The sequence below is a fragment of the Pteronotus mesoamericanus genome, unplaced genomic scaffold, assembly GCF_021234165.1.
Source record: "Pteronotus mesoamericanus isolate MK-2021 breed Mesoamerican mustached bat unplaced genomic scaffold, CSHL_Meso_final contig_433, whole genome shotgun sequence".
NCBI lineage: Eukaryota > Metazoa > Chordata > Mammalia > Chiroptera > Mormoopidae > Pteronotus > Pteronotus mesoamericanus.
The window spans coordinates 510,077-533,299 of NW_026555163.1; positions in this window are offsets into that span (position 1 = coordinate 510,077).

Sequence of the window (23,223 nt, forward strand, 5' to 3'; positions counted from 1 at the left end):
TATTACAATGCCAGCATCAGGGGACCTTCTGGAGGGTGAGCTATTAAATACAGAGCTAAGCAACGGGGGCCACGATGTCATGAACTATAGAAGCTCTGGGCTGGAGGAACAAGGTTTCCCACTATGTCCTCCTTGCTGGGGGAAATAACTCTTCCAGAGACAGGACAGAGTCTGGCTGCCTAAGTTACCCTATAAAGGCCCACTAAGCCTTTACAAAGGCCCTGCCCTTGGGGACCTTTGTAGCCAGGGCTTGCACTGAGCCATGAATAGAGCTGCGGGGCTGCCAAGTTGCACCTGTGCCCCCAGGAAGGTCCAGGGCACAGTAGGGAGGAGGTTTTTGGCCCAGAGGCTGACAGACCTATCCCCCAACCCCAGTCCTCCCTCTCCCAAAGAGGCCTTATGACGTGAAGCAACTTCTCATTCTCCCCCTTGTTATATCAGTTGTCCCTGGAGTTGTGGAGATGACTTCCTGAAAGTTATAGGATCAGAGATGTTTAAAAATGTGTTGCTCTGCCTCCGTCCTCCACCTTGGTGCCATTTGGGAAGGAAGTATGACATGCAGTCATGTATGTTTTTCCTTCATACATTTCCTATACTCACGCATGTGAGCAGATGGGCACACGTGTATGCTTCCACAAACAAATCCTCCAGCTTTGGGGAAAGTCACAAAAATGATAATATACTGTTCATTCTTTCTCCTCCCATAACAACACAAGTTCTTTTCTCCTCAGAGTTATTTATTCTCAATGTCTCACCTCATTCCAGGAAGATGGTTGCAAATAGAGAACAAACTTGACAAAGATAGGAACAGGTTTTCAAGACAAACATCAGAGGCCTTCCTGGGATAAGCCTTGAACCCCTGATTCTCCCATCCTGTCTTGTGCCCACCATTCTCCAGGATAGGCCAAATGCTGGCACCCCCACACTTTCTCCTGTGCATGGGATCCTAAACAGGGTCCTTCCCAGATAAGCTAATTAATTCAGAAGGGGACACATCTTAGGACCCCACATCTACCTCTGGGACCCCACCCACACTCCCCTGTGGAAGTCACGGTTGGGTGAGACCCTAGACTTGAAAGCTGTCTTGGCATATGAGGGTACTGTTACTCCAGCTTTCAAGCTCTTATTCCAGATGTCCTGCTACAGAGGGTGACCAAGGTGGGGGCTGCTGGCTTTGGGCTGGGGAGAGGGGATGCTCTGTGATCTTACTTACTCCTGACTTTGGACAGGAGCTGAGGTAGCTCACCCTAATGGAAAGATCTGTGCTACAGCAGGAGGCCCCTGCCCTCCAGGCCACTTCTGTCCAGTGGGCACAGGGATTCCCCTCCCCTGCCCTGTGGGCACCTTCTCAGACCGGTAAGTGCCACTGCCCTCAGGCCCATGGGTTCAGCTGAAGCTGTCTTCCTCCTGATCCTCCTTTCCACACTGACTATCTTACCAACAACATCCTTCTGCCATGAAGGAACATGAGCCCTAGAGAGCAAGACTTCCACATGGTTTGCAAGGGCACAAGCCCCCTGACCAGCAATAGAGGGAGGAAGGAGCTGGTCAGAAAAGGGAAGGCCGTGTGGGCTGGAGGGAGCCCAAGGAGGCAAAGCCATCAAGAATCCCTTGTGCCTGCCTATGTCCTCTTTGAGAGCAGAGCCCCATCACCCCACCTTTAGGAACCTCCCAGTCCCCAAGAGAGGACACCCCAAAGCAAAAGGACAGCTTGCGGAGCTGTTGGATGTTCTGACTGTAGCTGCCAGGCCCAGGCATCTGTGACTGGACGGCCTGAGTTTGAATTGAGGATTAAGACGAAAAGGACTATGACCAGGTGCCTGGCTGCCACAGCTTGGACCCCTTGCAAACAGGAGGAACCCCAGAGAATCTAGAACAGGAGAAATGCAAAAGCAGTCCCAGAAAGCATATCCCTTGCCAGGACATGGTCCCTCCACCCTAAGAGCCTTCTGGTCCCACTGACATCCAGATTTCTCTCTGCCTCCCCAGAATGTTTCTCTCCATGGCCTCTGAGTGCCTGGCCTGTCCCTCTGGCCATTTCTGTGGTGTACCTGGCCTCGCTTCCCCCTCTGGACCCTGCTCCCCTGGCTACTTCTGTCTGTCAGGAGTCACCTCCCCAACCCCAACAGGTAAGGTGCCTCAGGGCAGGAGTGGGTCCTGAACTGGCCAGATGCCAGAGGTAGTTGGACGTTCTGACGATGGGAGATTACTGGGTGTGGGGCAATTTGAGGGCAGAGGGGAAGTGTGTGAGCAAGGAGGGCCTGGAGATGGTCCTTGGCCAGAGTGTTTAGTTGTCTGACCGCTGTTCCTGGACATGCTGGCATCTCTTCCTCATGCAGCGTTTTTCACTGTGGCTCACTGCCCCTCCTGTAATGTAGTTTCTGGCTCTTCTCACACCTGTAGCTCCAAACCCACCTCAGTCCCACCTGACCTCCTGAATCATATCTCCACTGGCCTAAATACAGGGATGACACAGATTTGCAAGAAGGTGGGCAGGGAGGACCAGGAGTTTCTGGAGACCAGCCAGTGGGTACCCAAATGGTGCACTGGGGGCTACCCAGAGGTGAGCTGAATGTGGCCCTCGTCTTCCAAGGGGACTGGAGAAAGCACCTTGTGGGAGGTAGGGTGCAAGGCCAGGCTGACAGGGAAAACCCTCTGCATCCCCCGCAAGGTGCATATGGGTGTCAGAGTCCTGATTCCCTCTAGTGATGCCTGGGCTTGTCCTAGGAGCACAAAGCACTTAGCTGCAGCTTCAGTCAGGGTCCTTAAAACTCACCTTCTTGAACACTTCCATTTATTCAGAAGACATCTGAGGTAACAGTCCAGTTCCAAAATGGAAGGCCAAGTTCTGGGGAGTTGGGTGGAGAGGCATGTCCCCAGTGCAAAGCTGGCAAGAAATGGGACAGAGGGACTTATTCAGCAAAATCAAACCACCAAAAGCAGAAACAACTGTCCTGGTTCAGTACAATCACATGTGAAAGCAATGTGTCTTAATCTATTTTATTAAAAAATAAACAATCAAAGAGCATATCCTTTAACAAGCAATGGGAGAATGTGAGATAACCAGACTTGGAGTCAGAGCACAGAGATGCTGGCTAGGACGTCATCCCCAGTAACACTGGGTCATTATTTCTGAGGCTCGAATAAAATAACACATGTGCAAAGCAGATGCTTTTTGATCTGGAAGATGCTATATGAATGCTAGTTATTGGCATTATTTATAAAACCCTTGAATCTCTGAATTAAACTCAAGTCCACAACTGGAGCTGGTGGCACCACACAAGTCATTCCGGATTCCAGCATGCTCTGCTGTGACTGGACCTGCATGCCTCATTCAGCTTCCTTCCTCTCCTCAGGCCACTCGGAGGAGGGGGGGCCCTGTCCACAAGGCCACTTCTGCCCCAGGGGCACCAGCCTCCCCCAGCCTTGCTCTGCTGGCTCCTACAACAACCTGACTGGCCAAGCCTCCTGCTTCCCCTGCCCTGCTGGCTACTACTGCCCTGAGACTGTCACCACCTACAGTGGGTACCCGTGTCCACCCGGCTTCTACTGCCCCAGAGGTGAGTGTGGAGACTGTAGCTCCCAGGGGTGAGGCTGGCAGTGGGGGCTGGCGTGGGCACTTCAGGCTCAGCTGGGGGCTTGATACTGGCTATTCTACAAACTGCTGTGGCAACTGGGGAGCACATGGTGTCTTATGCATCCCGAGATTCTCCCACCACCCATTATAAAGACCAAGGGAAGGACCTTTACATGGGCTGAGCCCAAAGCAGCCTGCCATGAGCACCAAATTTCAAACAATTCTTGTTTTATCTTCAAAATTCACGAGAATTTCACTTTCTACTCCACAACATATCCACATTGGCTAAAAATTAGATTTTAAATTACCAATACATCACAAATTTGGGGCCCGATGCTTTTCAGTCAAGTTGAATACTGGGAAGATGAGTTTTGCCTCTTCTGTGGCTTTGTGGACTCCAGGGCCAGGGCCAATTCGGTTGAGAAGTGTGGTGTAAGCGATTGGTGAGGTGGTAACTCTTGTGGTGGCAGCCAGGAGTTTGAAGGACAGGCCCTGCCAGAGGGTGCCAGAGTGGCTGGCAGGGCTGTGTCCTCCCGAGCCCTGGGCCCAGCTGGACTCCTGTAGGCTGGGTTCCCATCTTTGGACTTTGCTTCTCAGGCACCAAGTACGCCACCCAGTTCCCCTGCCCTCGGGGCTACTACAACCCAGACGCACTGACCCAGAACCTGGATGGCTGCCTGCCCTGTCCCCCAGGCCACTACTGCGGGCAGGAGAATCTGACCCGAGCCTCTGGACCCTGTGATGCAGGTGCATTTCCCTAAGATGCTCCCATCCACTGCTGCCCCTGGACTTGAGGTGACCTGGACTGTCTCCTGGGAGGGCTGGGCCTGAGGCCTGGGTGAGCTCAGCCTTTGACTCTGGGATCCCTGCCAGCCCTCCTGCCCCATAGCCTAGCCAGCCCTCTCAGACAGCCCTCCCCACTGGTCTCCACCCCAGGCTGGTTCTGCGTGTTGGCAGCATGGACCCCTCGCCCCTTTGACCTAGACAACTACACCAGCGCTAACTGTCTATGTCCAGCTACAGCCACAGGAGGGAAGTGCCCAGCTGGTTCCTTCTGTCCCAAGGGCAGCCAGGAACCCACACCCTGCCCGCCAGGCTCTTTCTGTGCCACTTCTGGTAAGGACCTCGAGCCCTTTCCAGCCCTTGTACTATGAACCTTAGTGAGAGAATGGTGAGCCCAGCCTGTCCTCACCAGCCATGTGACTGCAAGTTTGCAACCCTATGTAAAGTGAAAGTTGATGTCTGCACTTGCCTCAGGGGTGGTGTGCTAGTTCGCTCACTGGCAGGGCTGTGCTATATAAATTGTCACTCTTGCCTTCACAGTTGAGTGGAAGCACAGGTGAGTCACCAAGGGATAACATGGGGAGGAGGGAAGGCTTCTCTGTGGAGGGCGGGGCGCTCAGTGATTCCTAGCTCATCCTCTCTCATTGCTCTCATGTCTAAGTGACCACACTTCCTGAGCACCTACATGGCTGGAAACTACTGATCGCTGTGACCCAGACATGACCTAAACTCTTCCTGTCCTTGTGACGCTCTTGGTCCCCTTTCTGACTGCAGAGTATACAGTAAGGTCAAGACCACAACCTAAGTCAGCTGAACTTGTACTCAGCTCTCAGCTTTGCCACCTGTTGACTTGCCCTTGGGCCCTCTAAGATGGTAGTGGTCCTTTCATTTGTCACAGGGTTGGGCAGAGGAGAGCCCCAGCCCACCTGGGGTTCAGCTTCCTCAGAGGCCTGACACTATGTGACCCCACCTGCCTGAAGGACCAACCTCTCCTCATACTGAGCCTACCCAGCCCCAACTTGGCCCCAACCCAGCTCTGCTCTCCCCACCAGGCCTCTCCACACCCAGCGGGTCCTGTCAGGCTGGTTACTTCTGTGCAGGAGGAGCGGCATCCCCAACTCCAGAGGATGGGCTGACAGGGGCTCCCTGCCCCCCAGGAACCTTCTGCCGTGAGCGTCTCCTCAGGCCCCACTCCTAGCCCACCTTGCCCTCCCATCCTGGGTCAGAGACAGACCCTATTCCTTAGTCTGCATCTAGACCTTGGGGTGATTGGGAGGAAGCCAGAGGGAAAGGAGGTGCCACAGGTGTCCCACAAGGCTGAGAAGCGCTGCAGAGGGCTGGAACAAAATGCACTGAGGTGCTTGCTGTGGTGTGAGTTGTTTGGTGTAGGCAGCTGAGAGAAGATGGTAGTGGCCTTGTCACACCAGGCACTCATTAGCTCTTGGTGTTATGAGCCCTGATGATGCTCCTCCAGCTACAGGTGAGGGTTAGTTTAGGGTCTCTCTACTTGTTGCATGTTTCGAAGGGGCGGGACACCAGGGAGGTTGGGCAGAGGTAGGTCCTACAGGCAGAGCCATGATGACCCCATCTGTATTTGAGGGGGGGTCCGAACCTGATACCGACAAGGAGCCCACTCTCCAGACCTGTGACCTCCCTGTGCCCTCAGCCTCAGCATCACGCAGGCCCACACTGTGTCCCGCCGGCACCTTCTCCAGCCTCCCAGAGCAGATTGTGTCCTCTGTATGCCAGGCCTGCCCACGTGGCTTCTACTGCAAGGAGGCTGGTCTCCAGGCCCCCAGCGGACAGTGCCCAGCAGGTGAGAGGAAGCTGGGGGCACAGGCAAAGGAGTGCAGCTCTCTGGGCACTGGGTCCTCTGGGATGGCCATTTAGGGCCTTTGTGGCAGGAGAACCTCCTAGGACTAAACATCTTAGGGAGGGGACAGTCTTGAGCATTCCTCACTCCTGGGCAGGTTATTACTGTGACTCCAGTGCTAGGCACATCCAGGACTTCAGCCTGTACCCTTGTCCTCAAGGTTATTACTGCCCCCTGGGCACAGTCATGGCCACACAGCACAGCTGCCCGGTGGGTACTTACAGCTCTCGGAAGGGGCTGAGGAGCATCGCTGAGTGCCAGCTGTGCCCTGCTGGGAAATTCTGTGCATTGGAAGGGCTTGAGGCACCAACAGGTATGTCCTAGAGGGCAGCAGGTGGGTTGACTTGTAGGTCCCAGGCCAGGCTGACGAGGAAAGAAAATGTACAGACTTGGATGGCTGTTCAACATGAGAACACAGTAGCCTGGGCACAGGCTAGGAGTCAGGAAATCCAGGGGAGGGTTTACACTGCCTTCGGACATAAGACCCCTTATGTCAGATACAGTGTCCCTACCCCAGAAAGTTAGGAGGTGTGGGTTGGGTCTGGATGTCTAGTTTTAGAAAGGTCTCCATGTGATTCTGAGGTCACCCAGGGTAAGAATTCCTTATCACTGCATGCCTGCCTCACAGACCACAGCCCAGACTAAGTTCTAAGCACACGGACCACACCACCTCCACAGCACTGGCTTCAGGGTCCTTCCTGAGGGTCTAAAGCTTCTCTTCACCCCAACCCCATTAGTTGGTTTGGGTAGGGGGAAGAAGGAGGGTGTCACGTTCTTGGGGTGTTTGGTTGGTTGCTATATGAAATGGCCAGAAGAGTTTTGATCGATAAAGAAAACATGGGCCTGGCAGTTGACAGCCTCTGAGGAGAGCAAACCTCAAACTGCCCAGACTCTGCACCCCCTTTGACCCAGGAGCTTGGTACTGAAAGGAAGAGCCATTCAGGACCACTTGTCCCAGGGCCTGGGGTCCCTCCTTGGCTGCGGTTCAGGGATTTCTGTGGCCCTGGTAGGGGGAAAAGGAGTGGCTGTTTTTCCCACTGTGTTCTCCAGTGAGGGGCATGGCAGGAACTTGGACAAGAGTCATCTCTTCTAGGAGACTGTGCTGCAGGCCACTGGTGCAAAGGAGGAGCCATCAGCAAGGACCCCCCTGGCCTCCTCTGCCCTGCTGGGCACTACTGCCTCAAAGGTATCTTACCAACTCCAGGGCCACTCCAGCCACGGCAAGGCAATAAAAGGCTGACTCCCTTCCAGGCCTCTCCTGGCACAACATGGGCCTCCACGGGCTTTGAGCCCCTCTCCCAACACAGGCCACAGGGGCCCTGAATGATGGGCAATGTGAGCTGTGCAAGGTTGAGCTCAGGACTCTGCTCCGTGAATGCCCTCCTCACTCTCCTCAGCAGGCCTCATCCCTTCCCTCTCCAGGAACCTGCCCCCAGCTCAGACCTCAGGGGAGCTCCCTCAAGTGGCTGCCCCTTCCCTCTTTGCCCCTCAGAGCTGGTCACTCCTCCCCCACCTTGGTCCCCGCTTGCAGGAGGGCACACATCTTTCATTCATTCAATAAAGTTAACCCAGGATACCAAGACTGAAATGATATCTGCCTTCTGAAAGCTGAAAGGGGGTGGCATTCTCATTTGGTATGCAAGAGGGAGAAATCCAAGGGGTAGGAGCCTAGTGCAGTCCAGTGTCTCCCTCGGGCCTTGCTGGGAGCCAGCAAGACTGCCTGGCCCTCTTCTATCTGTCACTCTGACTTCTGCAGGAGCTCCTGTCCCAGCCCGATGCCCACCTGGCACCTGGTCTGAGGAAGGGAACGGAACCCCAGAAGGATGCTGCGATTACTCTGGAAGGTGGCTCTGCTCTGGTAGTCACCCACTAATATGGCCAGGACCCTGCCATCCAGGGTGGGCAAATAGTTTATTTTCTCTGATGGACAGGGGCCAGTGGCCACAGATTGAGGAGCTGGCTCCATACCAGAGTCTGGAACCAGCCAGAGAGTAAGGGGTGGGGGTAAGCCCTGCCTGTCAGGGAGGAGTCACCCCCATTGCCCTGCAGGCCCCTGGCAGACATGCAGGGGTCAGGCCATGCTGGAGGCATTATCTCCTCCCATCCCGCCCCTGAGCAGGGCTAGGCTGACTGCACTGGGGGCCAAGCTGGAGGATAGAAGACCCTGAGGTGGGAAAAATCAAGAGTGAGGGACTAGGAAGGGTCCCTGGCCCTAGCTTTGAGTTCGTCCACTGCCCAAAACTGCATGCCCCTCAGCAACTCTCCACAGCTGAGGCCTTTGTGCTTGGCCCACATTTTTCCAGTGTTTCCTGTACGGAGGGAACTATCCCTGCGACTCCCATGGAGGGGCTCTCTGGGAGATCCTGTCCCCCTGGGTACTTCTATCCTCTGGGATTGGCTGGCCTCCCCCTGTGTCCTCCCAGCTCCTGCACTTCCAGTACCCACACAACAAAATGTCACATCTGTCCCAGTGGCCACTACTGTGTTCCAGGACTGAGGCCACAGCTGTGTCCGAGAGGTTAGTGCCCTGCCAGCAACCTGCTTTGACAGGTGGGGTGGGAGTAGTCACCTGCAGGGCAGGTAACAGACATGCTGATCTCCCCTACTTCCCTCAGACAAAGGCCTGGTCTGCATTTGTGGTCAGTAACCCTGTGTTTACAGAGTGTTTTCATTCCCCGGGGCTGCAGCCCCAACAGAGGCCAGACCTCCATACCAGACCCTAGCCCAGCTCCCAACACCTTCCCTCCTTCAGCCTTGCCTGCCTCCTCAGGATGTAATATTGGCCTTGCCCACCCCCTTCACAGGTTTCTACTGCCCTGAAGGTTCAGGGTTCACCTGGCGGCCCTGTCCCCCAGGCACCTATGGTCAGATGCCTGGCCTGAGCAACCTGGCGGGATGTCGAGCCTGTGATGGGGGCAACTTCTGCCCTGAGGCCAATGCCACAGAGGCAGGTGGACAGTGCTGGGAGGGCTTCTTCTGCTCCAGGGGGTCCACCCGGCCCAACCCGGAGGTTGGCACTGAAGGTACTGGCACCTCCTGCTGGACACTGAGCCTTGGCTGCATCTCCTGAGCCCCAGCTGGGAGGTGGGGAACAGAATCAGGGCCCTCTGTCCATTCACTGGTCAACCAGAGATTGATGAGTCTGTTTCCATGGGGACACCCAGGGCACCTGTCTGGGCCATTGTGCTTTAGGGCTCTTGGTCTTCGTGGCAGAACATCATGGCCCAACAGTGAACAGAGTGTGGTGGCATCTGTCTATTGCACCCACCCACCTACTCCATCCTGGGTGGGATCCCCAGGGACTCCCGTATCCCACATGTGTCAAGCTGAGGGCAAATTCTAGGGCAGGCCCATGGAAGCTCATGGTAGGAGTCGTGGTGAAGTGGTCCTTGACCAGACCACGCATTTGAGTCACCTAGTACATACTAATGGTGCAATAGGGGAAGGGCAAGACCATGAAAACAGAGTTTAGGGTGAGGACTGGCCCAGGTCTGGTCAGTGTTACTCTTCCCAAGTGATTCTTGTGTATAGCCATGGGATCATTCTAGGGGTTTTCATCTCCTGAGGGCGAAGTCCCCTTTGAAATCCTTGGACCAAACGACAAAATCCCATGACCCAGTCCAACGCCTGTCTCTGGCCAAAGAGGAAACTGAGTCTCAGGAAGGTCTGCTTTGCCTCAGGGCACATAGTCAGTAGACAAACTTGACATCCAGGCCCACTGAACATGGTCCAGCTTTCTGCCACTCTGCAGCTGCCCTTGGGCCCCAGGGTCACACCAGCTTCAGGGAGGCCTGGATGCTGGTGAAGACACTGATGTGCAGCTCCTCACTGCCACCTCCAACTGTAGTATCTGTTCAGCAACGGCCCAGAACCGGCCAACTCCATCCTCAGTGACCACATAGCCCTGGTGGCAGACCACTTGGAGCAGGGCTCGTGTTGGGGGAGGGAGGTCACAAGAGAAGCCACAGATGGGGAGCTCCAGAAACCAGGAAGAATGTTAGAACACGAGGCAGCACGGGGGGTCTGCACAGGCCTCTGAGGCAAGAGCTGAAGTAGGGGTCACCTTCCAAGTTCCTGTCCCTAGACCATAGGTGTTTAGCCTTCTAAGGGGCCCCACCTCCCTCAGGCACTCCTCCCAGGGATCACTGCCCATGAGAGGAGAAGCTCCCCCTGACCTCTTCCTATCCATGACAGCAGCATGGACTATAGTGGAGGGTAGGTGCAGAGGGTGTGGCCCCAAGAGGGACGCCTCACAAGTATGCCTTGGGAGGTAGCTGCCCAATTCCCCTGTGCCCAGAGCAACATGGGAGATTGCTTTAGCATCCATTCCTCACCCTGGGCTTCCTAGTAGCAGGACTAATTTTTCTCTTGGTTCCAGAGGCAGCTGGTCCATGTCCTCAGGGCCACTACTGCCCCAGGGGTTCGGCCATGCCCCAGCCCTGCCCACCTGGCACCTTCAGTGCACGCATCAAGCTTGGCTCAGAGGTAAGGAGATCCCAGCCCAGGTAGAAGTCTGGGTGTGGGGAGGACCCTGTTTGGATCTAGCCCCCAAGGCCAAAGATTATCATGGGGATTGGAGAACAGAGCCATCTGGCCCGCTGCCTCCCTTCCTTCAGGTATTGACTCAGAAGTTACTTTCTAAGGGAGGCCTTCCCTGGCCCTCTTTAATGCATATCACAGCTTAACAAAGTGCTTTACTTCTTAGCCTTGCTTATTTTCTGTATTTCTCACTAACACATACAGCTAGGGAGTTTGTCTTTTTGCTCACATTGCTGAAGTCAGAATGGTGCTTAGCACATAGTAGGCTCCCAGCATGTGTTTATTGGACACGGACATAACTAGTACAAGTTGATTTTGGAACCTTGGAAGGGGTAGTAAACCCCCTTGCAGTGGGTGCATTTTGGAGGTTACAGGAAGGTGTTGGGTGGGTGTGGGGCAGAGGGACCCAGGGTCCAGCTAAGCACTGCTGGGTGCTACCACCTGAGTGAAGTAGAGGCCAAAGGAAGGTTCTGAGCAGAGGAATGATGAGCCATTACTTTATAATATAATATATATATATATTCACCTATAATTTCTAGAGGGCCACCATGGGATGCACAAAATCCTATTGAAATTGCCAGGTTCCAAAAGTAGCTTTAATATCTGGTTCTGTTCACAAGTCCCTCCAAACAATGGGTTGCACTGCATTTACAGTGGCCTGTCAGCTGGAAGAGAACTATCCCCCAAACCCCTGGCTTGTTGAGGGCCCTAGGGACCCCAGCCTGGGGTACTCGCTCCTCTGCACCCTTGCCTGGAGGCATATCGGGGTAAAGGCATCCCCTGGTATTACCAGCTAAACTATAAAAGGTCATGGAAGCAAAAAGAATAAAGAAAGCAAGCAGAACAGCATGTGTTAGTGTTTGGAAGGACCAATCTTGGTGACCAGGGTCCCATTGGCTTAGCAGGCATGTGCCCCCTCCCTGGAGAATGAGTAAGCAGGGCACAGTCTAAGCCTGTCTAAGGTGTTGTGGGTGGAGGAAAGAGAGCTAGGATGAGACTCTACGATTTGGAGTCCTTTTAGTTCACCTGGTATGGCCCCTACATCCCTGTCCTAATGAGAGCTGGGGGTCAGTACCTTAATTGGGGGTCTCCTGCAGGCTGCCTGCTCCCCATGCCCACCAGGCCACTACTGCGACTCTCCTGGCCTCACCAGCCCTTCTGGACTCTGCAGCCCAGGTTTCTTCTGCCTCAGTGGGGCCCTCATCCCCAACGGCTCGCTGGGAGACCAGACTGGTGGCCCATGTCCTGCAGGTACCCGAGGAGAACCCGAAGAGGTGGACATGAGCAAGGCTGCCTCCTGGACAGGCACCAAGGGCCACCAGGAGGTTTCCAGCAGTCACCTGGGCTCTGCAGGAACTGGGTTGAGCATGGGGCTACTCAGAGTGCCAGGGAGTAGGGCTTCCTGTGGCCCTGACCTGTCTGGTCGCCTTCCTTTTCAGGACACTTTTGCCCCCCAGGCACTGTTACCCCCAGGCCCTGCCCAGCAGGCACCTACAATGGCCTGGCTGCCCAGGGCCACTGCGAGCCTTGTCCTGAAGGGTGAGTGCTGAGAGGCCTTTGGGACGTGTCCAGCTGGGCACAGGTTTGCTTTCCTGCTATTGGAGGAGATAACCAGATGCTTGCTAAGACTCCCTTTAACCTAAGTTTTCTATGACTTTGAGAAGGTACAAAAGAGCTTCCAAAATTTCTTCCAGCTGTTCTTCTTTATATCTCTCAATCTCTGTGTTTGATGTCACTAAGCCACTCCCAGTTTCAAACCTGGGTCCTCTTTTGCTATAATTTAAGCCATTTAGCCTCCTCCACATAACTTCTCACCAGTGCTTGAGATGCAGCAGAGCTGTATCCTCAGCCTGGGCTAATCCTGAGACTAGAGAGGGAGAGTGAGCCTCACACCCATCTCCTCTCCACTCCTCTGAGTCCTTTCCTCCCCACTCTTCTTCCCTGCAGCTTCTTCTGCCTGGAAAACACCTCCTCCGTGGTGGGGAACGAGTGTCCAGCTGGCCATTACTGCCCTGTCTCCACTTCCTTTGCTTCTCAGTTTCCCTGCCCCAGGGGCACCTACAAGCCACAGAAAGGGGGTGTCCATCAGTCAGACTGTATCCCCTGTGAGCCAGGTAATGGAGCAGGGACACACCCTTGCCCCAGCCACATTATGTCCCATCCTCCCTGGCCAAGGAGGGTAGGACTCTGTCCTGGCTCAGATGGGGATGCTTTGGCCACAGCCCATAGAGCCCATCAGATCAGCCCACATTTGTTGGTTCGGGGGGTGCTGCCATCCATCCACCCCCCACCCCCAAGCCGAGGGGACCCTGTCATTTCCTCTCCTCTACAGGCTTCTACTGTCTCCTGCCTGGGCTGGTGACAGTGTCTGGGCCCTGCAGTGCGGGGTTCCACTGCACTCGGGGATCATCTGTCCCAAATCCCACAGATGGGATCACAGGCGACCTCTGCCCTCCAGGTCACTTTTGTCCCCATGGCAGCCCCAGGCCCACTCCGTGCCCCCCAGGTGAGTTACCAACAGGTGAGCACCAGCAATGCAGGGTCCACTCTGGGCTATTGAAAGAGGAGGAAGTGAAAGCCTGGACATGGGATACCTAGGAAGGACACTGAAGAAACCCCTGACATCCATCCTGAATCCATGTAGCATGAGACTGAGAGGTGGAAAATATGTGCGGAGGTGGTGGGGGGTGGGGGGGTGGATGGCAGACGCATAGCGGAAAGTGAGTGATGCCTGGCAGTAGAGATGGGGAATGAAATGTACCTCAGCTGTCAGCTGAGTCCAGGCTTCAGCACACCAGGTGACAGTGTGGCCTAGGAGGCACTGGTGTGTGAGCCTCTGCCATCCAAAGTGGCCACCGTGGGTCTCCATCTGGGAGGCCTCCTGGTGGTGGCCACAGTGTGTGGACCTGCAGGCTCTTTCCTGCCCATCCCCGGAGCCATATCTCTGGATGATTGCCAGCCCTGCCCACCCGGCTGGTTCTGCTCCCAGGCTGCCCTGAGCTCTCCGGAGGCTGCATGTGAAGGAGGCTGGTTCTGTCCCAGGGCCTCTGTCTCAGGGCACAGTCCAGGTAAGGGTGAACCATCCTCCCCATCTGGGTGCTGTGGGACCTGCAGCAGGCCAACCTGGAGGGAGACATGCCCATTGGCCTTCCCTCTGCACTCAGGCCCCTGTCATTCTACAGCAGTAACAGAGCCCCTCGTGACCAGGACCAGCTGTGGGAGGGGCTAAAGTGCCAGCAAGGCTGGCTCCTCTGGTGTCCAGAACAGAAAGAGAGACAGAGATGCTTAGGACAAGTGAGGGGAAGGGAAGAAAAAAAAGCATTTTACAGGTCAGACAAGGATGGACAATCTGGTCTTTGGGGGAAGGAGTAAATGTACTCTAGGCCACATAAGGCACTCTATTGAGGGGACCCTTCCTGTGAGGCCCGAGGCCCAGAGGAGAAGCATCAGAAGGTTAGACTCCAAGGACAAGATGCATTTGAGCTCCTCTGAGCAAACCCAGCACAATTCTGTCTTCTGGGGCCTCAGTTATCAATATAAACTGAGAACAGGATGGCCTAGGAGTAGCATCCATCACAGGCACCATGAATCACACAGCCAGTCACATACACCTGGAGGAAGAAAAAAGTGGTTATCCAGGGCTCTAGCTGGGGGGAGATGGGGAGTCTCCCAGGAGGAAATGACTGTGTTCCTTGGCTTTTTCAGGCACTCTTTGCCCCACTGGGCACTTCTGCCCCCAGGGCAGCCTGGAGCCCCAGCTCTGTCCCCCAGGGAAGTACCAAGATGAACCTGGACAGACTGTCTGCAAGACATGCCCAGCTGGAAAGTGAGGAGCTGTCACTGTGGCTGAGGACCTTCTTTATCTGGGTGACATCTGACTTTTTCTGCCCATCTCCTCATCCACTGAAGCCAGGAGGACCCAGTCATGTTGCAGGGCCAGTGACTATAGCACTGCAGCCACCACTGCCCTGCAGAGCCCAGTGTAACAAACACTGTCATGCCAACACAGGGGTGTTGGGGGGCTGCCGGCATTCATGCACAAGACTCAGGGAAACAGAAGGATGCTGTCCACCTTGTCATCCATTTCCTCTGACCTCAGATGGTCCAGTAGGGTTTTGCTTCTGCCCAAATCCTCCATGTCCCTGGAGCTTCCTTCATCTGGTGGAGCATCATTTTCTAGAAAGCTCAGGGATGTAGGGGCAGCAACTCCTTCATTCCTGACTACCCACTGGCTATGTCCACAGGTTCTGTACCTTCGGGATCCAGGGGCCAGGAGCCAGGCCAGTTTGGCCAGTGGACTGTCCTGCTGGCTACTACTGTCCTTTGGGTACCCAGACTCCCATGCAGCACCCGTGTCCCAGGGGTACCTTCCGAGAGAGGCCTGGTGCACACAGCCTTGACGATTGCAGGCCCTGTCCTGCAGGCCAGTTCTGCTCAGATTCAGGTGAAAGCAGCCCTCTCTCTAGGGTTTGACAAAGTTGTTAACTGATCCATTTGCCCTGTGGGTGGACATCCTAGGTCCCCTCACATGATCCATGACCTGCAGCGCCAAATAGGGGACACTGCTTGAGGCCTGAGCAAGGGGATGTGGGGGTTAGAAAAGATGACCTGGCCCCAACCCCACATGTCCACAGTGGGAAAGGGGATTGAGAGAAATAGAACATGAAGGCTCCAGGCAGGTACACACTGATTCCTGGCAGATGAGGGGGGCTCTGCTGTCTTAGGAAAGGGTGGTGGATACTTCTTGGTGAGCTTGCTGCAGGCTTTAAAGGTACCCAGACTTGTTCAGGAAGCAGGGGCTTCATCTAGAGCTGCCAGGGCAGGATTGCAAGGGAACCCTGCCAAGAAAGAGCCTGAGGATGAAAGGGCGAACATAGCAGTGACCATGTAGAGAGGAGGAGAGAGTGTGATGTGCATCCTTATCAGCTTTAGTTGTCTAGTCCATATTTATAGAAATCACCTAGAACAAGGTGTAGCTGTGTAGGGAATGGACAGTGGGTGATACTGGGAAGCAGAAGGGAGGTGTGAATTTCCCCAGTGGCCAAGTCCCTCGGGACCCCCACAGAGCATGTTGTGTCACACCAGAATAAGGCTGGGGTGTGAGGCACTGTCTGGGCATGGAGATGTGCCGCACACCTCAGCTACCACAGCACAGGCTACATTTCTAGATTTCTAAGGCAATACTGCCTCACTTTGGCTCTGCATGATCCATGGGATGTGCCTTCAGAGAGGCCTCCTACGCAGTTTCATAGGCAGTAAGCTGCAGAGTTGGGGTGGGAATGGGGGTGGGGGGAGCATGCAGTCTGACTCCAGAGCCTTGTGTCCTAAGCTCCATGTCCCCCTGTGCCTCTAAGCCTGGGCACAGCATTAGGTATTTCCATGTCCCCTTTCTCCTTTCCTTGTCGTTTGAAGCTAGACCCACTGTCTCCATCCCTCTGCACAGGGGCTGGGAAGCGTTTCCCAGATGGGCCATGCGCAGCAGGTTTTTACTGTCCCCCCGGCCAGACCTCAGCCACCCCCACATCTTTCCAGTGCCCCCGTGGCTTCTACTGTCCCGAAGGGTCTTCCCAGCCAAGGGCCTGTGAAAGCGGAACATTCCAGCCTCTGGAAGCCAAGGGGTTCTGTGAGCCCTGCCCTGCCGGATTCTACTGCGAAGCCTTAGGCACAGGTGGGCTCACTGGGGCTGAGCACAAGGCCCCTATGGTGTGCTGGGTCCCCTGCAGAAGCGATGCCACTTTGTCAGAGAGAGAGAGAGAGAGAGAGAGAGAGGGGAAGAACAACCATGAGGTGGCACAGGTAGATGGCTCAGGGCAACACAAGACCCCTGATATCCCCGTATGCATTCATTTAGATTTGACTTTAGAATGTATCTCAGGAATTATTAAGCCAGAGGCATGATTATCATTGTCAGTATCATGATCCACAGGTAGCCCTTGAAAACTGAGCAGAGCAGAGGGAGGCCACGTCAGGACTTGGCCAGGAAGGGGCTGCGTGATGATCCATTAGGACACCAGTGCCCACCATGCTGGCTCAAGGGGCAGGACAGGACAGGCTTAGATCTGGGGCCCTGGGATATAGCTGGCTGTGGCCTAACTCAGTATTCCCAAGGTACATGCTACAGATGTGATGGCTTGGCCATCTCTATTGTCCCAGCAGATAGGTCTGAGCAAAGGGGTCTGCAGACCACTGAGTAAACCCAGGGACGATGGCCCTAGTGTCACCAGAGTAGGGAAGTGCCACATCCTGGAGAAGGGAGCTTTATGCTCTATAGCCAGGGCCCCTTGAGGCTGGAGATCTCAGGGGCCACAAAGGTTTCCTGGGCATCGTACTTTCCACTGCAATGGCAGATAGTCAGCTACTGAAGAGCTTCTGCCAGACAATATGCTTAGAAATTAGATGAAGAATAAAGCACCTTGACTAGAGGCTGACTGAGAGTGGGTTCAGAGCCTGGATGCTCAGATAGGGCTCCCATTGCCAGCTCAGGCTGACCCTGCCATTGTCCCCTAGGCCTCACAGCCAATGGCCCCAGCCTGTGCCTCCAGGGATACTTCTGCCCTCTTGGTTCCCACTCAGCCACTGCCCACCCATGCCCTCGGGGAACATTCGGGCCCAGGCGGGGAGCCACTGCCAAGCTGGACTGTGAGCTGTGCCCAGCAGGTTAGTGGACTCTGAACTGTGGGCCCTCAGGAAGCCTGGGCTGAAGGGTAAGAAGCGAATGAGGAAAAATAAATAGGTCAATGAGGGAACAAGTCCAATAGCTGGTCAAAGAAAAGAAAGTCAAGTCCACATTGGGGCCAGGGCCTGGCAACCTCCTCATACCTGTGCCCAGTACTCCCACATGCATCTCTAGGGCCCAGGAAAAGGCCAATTCTGTGCACTCTTCAGGAGCCAGGTGTTGCTAAAGAGATGGTACTATCCTGGTCAAGGCAGCTCCATGTCTCTAGATCATTTTGCCCTTCACTCCCTGACTCCAACTTCACACCAGCACCCTGGGCTAGTCTGAGAGCCTGCGGGTAGGGGCACAGCCCAAGAGAGGTAGAGCTGCTGCTAGAGCTGGAGGGAGGTGAAGTGGTCTCCTGTCTCATGCCCCTTGGATCTGCTTCTTTAGGGATGTTCTGTGCATTGGAAGGGCTGTCCCGGCCGTCGGGGCTCTGCTATGCTGCCCACTACTGTGCAGGGGGAGCTGTGTCCCCCACCCCCATTAAACAAAAGGTAGGTGACACTGGGTATGGCAGTCCACCCTGCAACACCAATGTGTTATTGGACCACAAAGGTGACTAGAGTCTTGCTGGGCTGATGCGCTCTCCCACCAGGACTGAAGTGACCTGAGAACAGGACCTTCCCACTTTTGTGTCCCCAGGGCCTGGTATGAGGCCCAGTGATAGCTTATTTTAATGATTCTATGATGTGTATCTGTTTCACATTTCATATCCCTCAAATCAGCAGCATCTTACAATCCATGGCATCTGGCAGTCATAATGGCAGTGATTTTTCCTTTGAAATCATTTACCTTTCAGTAGATGACATCTTGGGTTTGAGGACTCAAGGCAGTCATAGCAGGTAACACACACAGACTTTGTTCAGACTGTGCTGTAGCCACACTGACTCAGCATCCTCACAACAGCCCCTCTGCAGACAAGAAGACACTGAGGAGCACGTGGGCTAATTGATTTTCTTGAGGCCACGTGGTGAAAAATCAACCTCATTATACTGTAAGGCAGGGTGCTGGGGAATCAGCTGGGTGGATGGACACACAGATGGGTATCGGACAGATAGGGCCATTGGTGTGTTAGTTGATTGGCTCTGACTCTCGTTTTGTTACTGACTTGATGTATGACCACAGACACACATGGCCCTTACACTTTCGTCCCAGCTTCCCTTTTAGAGTAGAGACTTCTCCTTCCTCTTGAAGCCCATGTGTATACCACAAAGAAGAGACCAGGCTGGGAGATGAGGAAAGGAGGGGAGGGAGGGCACTGAGTCAAGGCTTTGATTTAGGAAGAGACATCTTGCAGGCCTTGGTTGGTGCAGTTAAAAACACATATTAACAGAGCTTTGTATGTTTTGTTCTTATTGGCAATGTAGCCCCATTTTACATCAATGCCATATGTTCCATACCAGGTACTTGCCTCAGTGTTTGCAGACTGAGGCCCTAGTTTGAAGCACTTTCTTCCTTCTTTCTGGCTGCACAGGTTGAGGCCCCAGGACTTCCTGGAAATGACATCTGCCCCCCTGGCTTCTTCTGCCCCAGAGGAACGGGTGCCCCAGTGCCATGCCGGCCTGGTTTTTACTCCTTAGCTCCAGGCCTGGCCAGCGAGGACCAGTGCCAGCCGTGCCCCCCAGGGCACTACTGCAACAGGCCTGGGCTGTCCCACATCCTGGAGGCAGGGCTCTGCAATGCAGGGTAAGGGGACCTGCAATGGCCTGAGATGGGAGGAGGGCCCGTAGCTCAGGCCTGCCAGGGCCCCTAAATCACAGATTAATCCTAAGCTCTCAGGGTCTCTCCCAGGTCCTCTGGGAAGCCCAGCCCAGGGTAACTATATCCCCCAGGCATTGGGTCCCACTGTGTGCCATTCCTTAGATACAGGGCTGAATTGAAAACACCCCGCAGTCCCTCCCATCGCTGACTTTCCAGATCCAAGGAGCTCTGGGTGTGCCAGCCAGCCTGTGGTCCCATTTGGCCCCAGGGCAGCCTCTCCACCCACCATGGCCCCTGACAGACCTTGGTCTATATCCCATTGGCCAACATTCTCTTCCAACAGACGTCCCAGACTCCTGCCAGGTGCATTTTCCCTTTTTGTTAAAAGACCTGAAGACTGACCATGGACACCAGTAAGCCTGGCCAAGTCCTGTGTAAAGAAAGAACTGCCCTATCTGTTCAGGTTCCCTGAGGACAGAGAAGGTGTGAAGGGTGTCATGCCTATTCTGGAAGACGTCTCCCCTTCCCACACAGTCTTCTTGAGCCCCTACTATTTAGTTTCCTATTGAAGGGATCAGGTTGAGGGTTGAGAGCCTTTCATCACAGGAACAACCCATGGCTATGGTCTCACTGGCCTCACCCTTAGCATACCCTGATGCCCAGGCTCCAGGACTATCCATCCCATTTCTTGCCTTCTGCCTAACCAGAACTCGTGATCATGTGAAGGTTCAGCCACAGCTTCCCATGTCCTTAGGTACATCTGCCTGGGAGGAAGCACCATTCCCTCACCCTCTGATGGCACCCATGGATACAGATGTCCCCCTGGCTTCCGCTGTCCTCCAGGGGCACACAGCGAGCTGCCCTGTGAGCCTGGCACTTTCAGCCCATTGTCTGGGGCTGACACCTGCCTGCCCTGTCCAGAGGGCACCTACTGCCCAAAGGCCGCCACCATGGAGCCCACCACCTGCCCCAAAGGTAGTAAAGGCCAGCCTCTGCTCTTGTTCTTGGAGGCACTGGGATATTGGGCATGACCACAGTGGATGGTGCACCTCAGGGCTCAGTGTAGATGGGATCGTTCCTTCCCCAGGCTGGGTCCCATCCTGGAACTCCATGCTGTTAGTGAGGCCAGTGACCTGACTATAAATTGAGACCAATCATGCCGCAGAGGGAGGACAGAAGGAAAGTTGTCCAGGTAGTCATATTCCACAGGGACAGTGCCAGTGCCCTCCCTTGCACGACCAGCCATGTGTCTATACTTTCCTGCTCACCCCAAGTTTCCAGTGTGTGTCCAGGAGGTGTACGCATGTCATGGAGGGAAAACACAAGCCTGAGAGATAGGACATCCCAGTCAATCCCTGTCCCCATCCTAAGGGGCTGGTGTCGTGAGCAGCCACAACCTGTCTATAAAGTGAGACCAGAGGACCTGTGAGAACCCTACTCCAGGGGGCCAACTATTTTTCTCTCTTAGCTCTACAGAGCCAGAGCACAGCCATCACTTACCTTTCACTAAGTAATGACCCTGCAACCTCAGTGTTAACACCCTGGTGCATGCACATGTGTGCATACACATGCGCATAAGCACACCTCAGCTGCCCTGAGAGACCTCCCCGAGCGCCCCCCTCCATTGGCCTGGACTCTGAGTCCTTCCTGCCTCCTCCCTCCACCCCTTCCTTACCTTCCAGCTGTGCCCTCTGCACCTCTCAGGGCTACCCTGACATCTGTGCCATAAATGGTAGAAGGTGTGGGGAACAGGAAGCAGGTGTGCAACCAGATGCTCAGTGCTCACGCATTCCCCACAGGTCACTACTGCCCAACAGGGACATCCTCTGCACTTCCCTGCCCAGAGGGAACCCTGAACCCACAGGAAGGTGCTCTCCACCCCAGGGCCTGCCAGCCCTGTCCTGCAGGGAAGTATTGCCCTGGGGAAGGCAACGAGCAGCCCAAGGGTAGGTACCAGTGCCCAGCAGAGCTGTCCTGGCCCCCTGCACGGCTTCCCAGCGCCGTTCTCACAGGCCATAGCACAGGCCTGATCTGGCCTCCTGCCACTCCCTCCCTGGAACCCTGATCCTCCTTTCCTCCCTCCTTCCCCTAAGAAGCCTCAGCCTTGCAGGTGTGACCTGGACAAATCACGTGTCCTTTGGGGTCTCAGTCTTCCCCTGTGTGATGGGGTGATGATAGTGCCCGTCCCCACAGTTGCTATGGAGAGGGCAGACTGAGAACAGCACCTGGTGCCGAGGAAGTGCCCTGAGCTGCTCTCCTGGTTTGGCCATCGCCCTGAATTCTATGGGGAGTGGCCAGACATGATCAAAGACACCAGTTGCTCAGCAATTCCTTGTTTCTCTGACTTTTTCCTTCTTCCTACTTTAATTTCCATGACTCTCTGAGGTTAGGGGACAGGAGACAGGGAGCAGAGAAGATGGCAAGATAGTGGCTCTCATAGTGCAGGTACTTGCCCTAAAAGTCCATGTTCTTCTACATCCAAGGGCCCTGCTCAGCCGGGTACTACTGTGAGGCGGGGTCAGCCAGCCCCACTCCTGGGAGAAACTCTGCCTTCCCTATCAACGGACCCTGCCCCCTTGGCCACTACTGCCCGCAGGGGACTCTGCACCCTGTGCCCTGTCCCCTGGGGACAATGAGGAACAGCCCAGGTAAGGCTCTGCCCTGTGCCTCCCCCACTCTCAGCTGTGGGCCCCTCTTTCCAAATCTGACCCCAGCCCCTGGGAAAATACACAGACAACATAGCAGGAGCCTCTGTTGGTCAGGGTCTCTGGGGTCCCCACTGGGATGGACTCTGGTGCCCACAAGCTGTGCCCAGTGCAAGGCTCTGCTCACAGACACCAGCTGTGCTGCCAGGCAACCCAAGGCAGAGACACCCTGAGGGAGTCCCTGACCAGTGGCTGCTGCTTTCATGGCATATTGTACTCAGGTTTTATTCTGGCACTGGGGTACAGCAGTAAGTTAGGTGGTGAAAAAGTCCCTAACCTTGAGGCTGAAATCCAGTGTGGGGACACAGAGTCCGTGCCCCTCCTCCTGCCTATCCAGGTGGCATCTCCCAGGGGAGCTGTGAGCCCTGCCCAGCCGGCTCCTTCTGCCCCAGGATGGGCCTCATCTCTCCCAATGGCTCCCGTGAGGCGGGCTCCGAATGCCGCATGGACCCCAAGGCCTGCAGCCCCATGGCTCTCCCCTGCCCTGAGGTACCTTTATGGGAGATGCAGGAGGGAGCGCAGTCCCCAAGGCTCTCCAGCTATGGACTGCAGGAGAAACTTCAACACCCGCATCTCTTGGCCGTGACTCTTTCCCTAAGAGCCCCCCACCCCAGCCTCCTGGCCTCCTGCACTCCAGTCACCACAGCCCAAATGGATGGGAGGCAGGACAACACAACAGCCTTCACAAGCCCCCTAGTACCCAAGCCACACCCAACCTGGCTCTCAGAGGTGCCACTTTGTGTTCAATTCCTAGGGTCACTTCTGCCAGTCAGGGGCTGCTTGGCCTGCCCCATGCCACCGAGGAGAGTATCAGCCCTCCCTGGGCTCAGACACCTGCCTCTCATGTCCACCTGGCTTTCACTGCTCGAATCCTGGCTCCAGAGTGCCCAGGCTCTGCCCAGCACATGCCTACTGCCCAGCTGGTATGCCTAAGAGCCTTTTTTCTTCCCAACACCCCCCCTTCTTTCCTTTCACTCAAACTTCATAAAGTGCCTATTGCATGCCGGGCACTATGCTGGTGCTGGGAACACCAACAGTGTAGAACACACTCACAGCCTCCAAGCTCCCCTCGCCCACTTTCCCCACTCTAGGCTCAGCCTGCCCGACCCCGTTTCTCTTCTCTTCATATTCTCTGAATTATGCTCAATGCCCTGGTGAACACCTGCATTGGAGGTAATGGCACACAGTTGTCATCACCTGTGCCAATCTGGGTTGACAATCTGGGAGTGGCTCCCTGACCACAGCATGGGGAAGGACTCAGTGGTGGAGTCAGGGTGCTGGGGAGGCAGAACTGTCAGAGTAGGTAGAAGTGTCACTGTGACCATGA